Source organism: Symphalangus syndactylus, chromosome 7 (assembly GCF_028878055.3).
Source record: "Symphalangus syndactylus isolate Jambi chromosome 7, NHGRI_mSymSyn1-v2.1_pri, whole genome shotgun sequence".
In the NCBI taxonomy this organism is placed as follows: Eukaryota; Metazoa; Chordata; class Mammalia; order Primates; family Hylobatidae; genus Symphalangus; species Symphalangus syndactylus.
This window is the reverse complement of record NC_072429.2, coordinates 91,511,556-91,516,699: the sequence shown is the minus strand read 5'-3', so window position 1 is coordinate 91,516,699 and position 5,144 is coordinate 91,511,556.

Genomic DNA, 5,144 nt, shown 5'->3' with positions numbered 1-5,144 from the left:
TCAGGCAGAAGAAACGGGTTGTCTGCACAGGGCAGGTTTGCAGCCAGCAGCAGGATATGGAGGAAGCAGTTACCCAAAGCTGGTGATGTCACAAGGTAAATATACCAAAGTGGTGCAGTTTCAGATAAGGGGTCCCAGACTCACATACAGTGGTGATCATTTGAACTCCTCCTTGAGTAAAGAACAGAGTACTATAGGGGACCAGAATGTACTAGACCGGAATATACTGTGCAGCTCAAATTTGGTAGCATCCTCCTGAGCTATTCCTTCTCCTTCTCCTACTTTGCACCAAAAATGTTATCCTTACTAATGTTTTCCTTACTCCCACTTTGCATCAAAAAAAAATTTTTTTTTTTTTTTGAGATGGAGTCTTGCTCTGCCGCCCAGGCTGGAGTGCAACGGCGCAATCTCGGCTCACTGCAAGCTCCGCCTCCCTGGTTCACGCCTTTCTCCTGCCTCAGCCTCTCCGAGTAGCTGGGACTACAGGCGCCCGCCACCACGCCCGGCTAATTTTTTGTATTTTTTAGTAGAGACGGGGTTTCACCGTGGTCTCGATCTCCTGACCTCGTGATCCGCCCGCCTCGGCCTCCCAAAGTGCTGGGATTACAAGCGTGAGCCACCGCGCCCGGCCTGCACCAAAAATTTTATCCTTACTAATCTTGACTCTGCAGAAGTTGGATCACCAAAGTCAACCTTGTATATATTTTAGTTGTGAAATGATATCAGCTCAAGCCAAATAATTTGTGCAGCCCAGGACAAAATGGAAGTGTGCGGTCCATTGTTTAAAAAAATTAAAAAAAAAAAAGTAAAACGTGCCATCAAAGGCATAAGATAGAAAACGTTTTATTGCTTTCTTCCAAAGTCTCTCTCAAGTTATCATGCTGTTTTATACTTGCTATTTAACGCTGCTCTAAGTAGAGAAATTAAAATTTTTCCTCATAAGTGTGATTGTTACTGTTCACCTTCATTTTGTGCAATTGCAGTTCTAAATGAAAATATAACAACATTTACTGATATCCAGAATCACTGAAATTACATAGTTCATATTTCATAGCTCATATATGCATATGTATATTGTTGTTACTGAACCAGTAGCAACTGCAAAAAATACCAACTCAAAATTGTTCTTATTTCACTTCTTGATATGCACACATTCTACCAATACTCAATGGAAATGAATGACTTTGATAACAGGCTTACCTCGCATTTGCTTTGAGTCTCGCTGAACTCTCACCTATGATGGGTCCATCAGAATTGTGTGCTCACGAGGCACCATGAACTCTATGTGCAAGTGAGATCACAAGAAATGGTAGAGAACTTACTGTGAATATCTCTTCTGCTCATGCACACGCTTCATTATCCCATTAGACTGAACTTACAAAAAATAAGTTCAAAGATAAAATTATTAAAAATTTCAAGACAGCAATAGTAGATCATTAAACAAACAGGGGAACCTCCTGACCATGGGTGCTGTGGGCCTGTACAGTTCTCATACCATGAAGCTGGCCCTGAGTGACAGGTCTTGAAACACAGTAAAGATCAGCTGGAAGTTGTGGCTTTTGTTAAGGGCTCAGCACTGCTTAGCCTTCTACTTAGTGGGATTGGCCTCATCCACTCTTCTACATCACTTTCCTGTGTTCTTGGCCTGGGTATGAAAGATAGTGTTGTTATCCTCCTGGATAAGGCCATGCCAAATGGCATAATGCCAAGGCAAATAGAAAGTTGGAGCTGGGGAGAAAACTAGGGGGTGGTGTGAAGGAGGAGCATAGGGCATTACTCTTGGAATATAATATTAAATGGATACAACATTGATGATTCTCAGCATAACAATATAAATTGTTAACTCTAGAATAACCACAAATAAAATAATAAAAAAATGTAGCTAAAGAACCATTAGAAGCACAAACTGGAAGTCTAAACATTTTTGACTAAAGCAAATAAAAAAAGGAAAGTATAAATGGAGGAGAAAAGTAAAAATGAAAAATAAAAAATACAAAGAAAAATGATAGACTTATACCCTCCATATTAATAACTATATTACATGGAAATTGAATAAATATTTTTATAACAAATCAAAGATTGTCAGACTGGAAAAAATGCAAATTCAACAATATGTTGTACACAAGAGCTAGAGCTATAAAAGCATAGATAGCTTAAATGTAAAGGCCCGGAAATGGATCTAGTAGAAACAATAGGCATAATACATCTAATCTAAGATTATTAATATCAGGCAAATATTCTTCATGACCAAGTACAACCAGAGATAAAAAGATCAACATTGCATAATGATAAAAGGGTTGATTCATCAGGAAATCATAATAATTCTAGATGTGTATGAGCCTAATAACAGACCTTCAAAATATATAATGAAAGAATTAACACAACTAAAGAAAATATAGTTTGAAGTTGGATACTGTGATGCCTCTAGCTCTGTTCTTTTGTTTAGGATTGTCTTGGCTATATGAGCTCTTTTTTGGTTCCACATAAACTTTACAGTAGTTTTCTCTAATTCTGTGAAGACTGTCAGTGGTAGTTTAACAGGAATGGCATTGAATTTATAAATTACCTTGGGCAATATGGCTATTTTCCGGATATTGATTTTTCCTATTCATGAGCATGGAGAATGTTTTTCCATTTGTTTGTGTCCTCTCTGATTTCCTTGAGCAGTGGTTTGTAGATCTCCTTGAAGAGGTCCTTCACATCCCTTGTTAGCTGTATATCTAGGTATTTTATTCTCTTCGTAGCAATTGTGAATGGAAGTTCATTCATGATTTAGCTTTCTGCTTGTCTATTGTTGGTGTACAAAATTGCTTGTGATTTTTGCACATTGATGTTGTATCCTGAGACTTTGCTGATGTTGTTTAGCAGCTTAAGAAGCTTTTGGGCTGAGACAATGGGGTTTTCTAGCTACAGGATCATGTCATCTGCAAACAGAGACAGTTTGACTTCTCTCTTCCTATTTGAATACCCTTTATTTTTTTCTTTTGCCTGATTGCCCAGGCCGTATCTTCCAATACCATGTTGAACAGGAGTGGTGAGAGAGGGCATCCTTGTCTTGTTCCCTTGTGTGTGTAACTTTAAGCTATACTACAAGGCTACAGTAACCAAAAAAGCATGGTGCTGGTACAAAAACAGACACATAGACCAATGGAACAGATAGAGAACTCAGAAATAAGACCACACATCTAAACCATCTGATTTTTGACAAACATGAAAAAAGCAAGCAACGGGGAAAGGATTCTCTATTTAATAAACAGTGCTGGAGAAACTGACTAGCCATATGCAGAAAACTGAAACTGGACCCCGACCTTATACCTTATACAAAAAATAATTCGAGATGCATTAAGGACTTAAATGTAAAACCCAAAACTATAAAAACCCTAGAAGAAAATCTAGGCAGTACCATTCAGGACATAGGCATGGGCAAAGATTTCATGACAAAACATCAAAAGCAATTGCAACAAAAGCAAAAATTGAAAAATGAGACCTAATTAAACTAAAGAGCTTCTGCATAGCAAAAGAAACTATCGTGAGTGAAAAGACAGCCTACAGAATGGGAGACAATTTTTGCAGTCTATCCATCTGACAAAGGTCTAATATCTAGAATCTACAGGGAACTTAAACAAATTTACAAGAGAAAAACAGCCCCATTGAAAAGTGGGCAAAAGACATGAACAGGGACATCTCAAAAGAAGACATCTATGTGGCCAAGAAACATACGAAAAAAAGTTCAACATCTCTGATCACTAGAGAAATACAAATAAAAGCCATAATGAGATACCATCTCACACCAGTCAGAATGGCGATTATTAAAAAGTCAAGAAACAACAGATGCTGGTCAGGCTGTGGAGAAATAGGAACACTTTTACACTGTTGGTGGAAATGTAAATTCGTTCAACCATTGTGGAAGACAGTGTGGTAATTCCTTAAAGACCTAGAAGCAGAACTACCATTCCACTCAGCAATCCCATTGCTTGGTATATACCCAAAGGTATACAAATCATTCTATTATAAAGATACATGCATGCGCATGTTCATTGCAGCACTATGCACCATAGCAAAGACATAGAATCAACCCAAATGCCCATCAATGATAGACTGGAAAAAGAAAATGTGGTACATATACACCATGGAATACTATGCAGCCATAAAAAGGAATGAGATCATGTCCTTTGCGGGAACATGAATGGAGCTGGAAGCCATTACCCTCAGCAAACTAATGTAAGAACAGAAAACCAAACACCAAATATTCTCACTTATAAGTGGGAGCTGAACAATGAGAACACATGGACACAGAGAGGGTGACAACATACACAGGGACCTGCTAGGGGAGGATTTGGAAAGGGAGAGCATCAGGATAAATAACTAATGCATGCTGGGCTTAATATCTAAGGGATGGGTTGATAGGTGCAGCAAACCACCATGGCACATGTTTACCTGTGTAACAAACCGACACATCCTGCAAATGTATCCTGGAACCTAAAATTAAATTTTTTTTTAAAAGAAAATATAAACAAATGCACAAGCATAGTTGGAGATTTAACACCTTTCTTTCAGTAAGTGATAGAATATGCTTAAAAACGTTGGTAAGGATCACTATGGCATATGTATACCTAAGTAACAAATCTGCACATTCTGCATATATATCCCAGGACTTAAAGTAAAATGAAAAAATAAAATAAATAAATAAATAAAATGTTTTTAAAAGCAAAAAAAAAAAAACTATCATAAGGATATAGACTATAACTGACATTTAGAGAATACTGCATTCCACAATTTCAGAATACACATACTTTTTTCCAAATACACTGAGAACAGTCATAAAGATAAACCATATGTTGGGTTATAATATATGTGTCAATAATTTTCAAAAATTTGAAATCTTACAATATATATTTTCTAACTACAATGGAATTAAAAGTCAATAACTGTAAGATATTAGACAACTCTCAAATACTTGGAAACACAAAAACACAATTCTAAATATGTAACCAAAAAAGAGCCCATATAGCCAAGAAAATGCTAAGCAAAAAGAACAAAGAAGGGCATCATGTTACCTGACTTCAATCTATACTACAGTAACCAAAACAGCATAGTACTGGTACCAAAACAGATAGATAGACCAGTGGAACAGAACAGAGGCC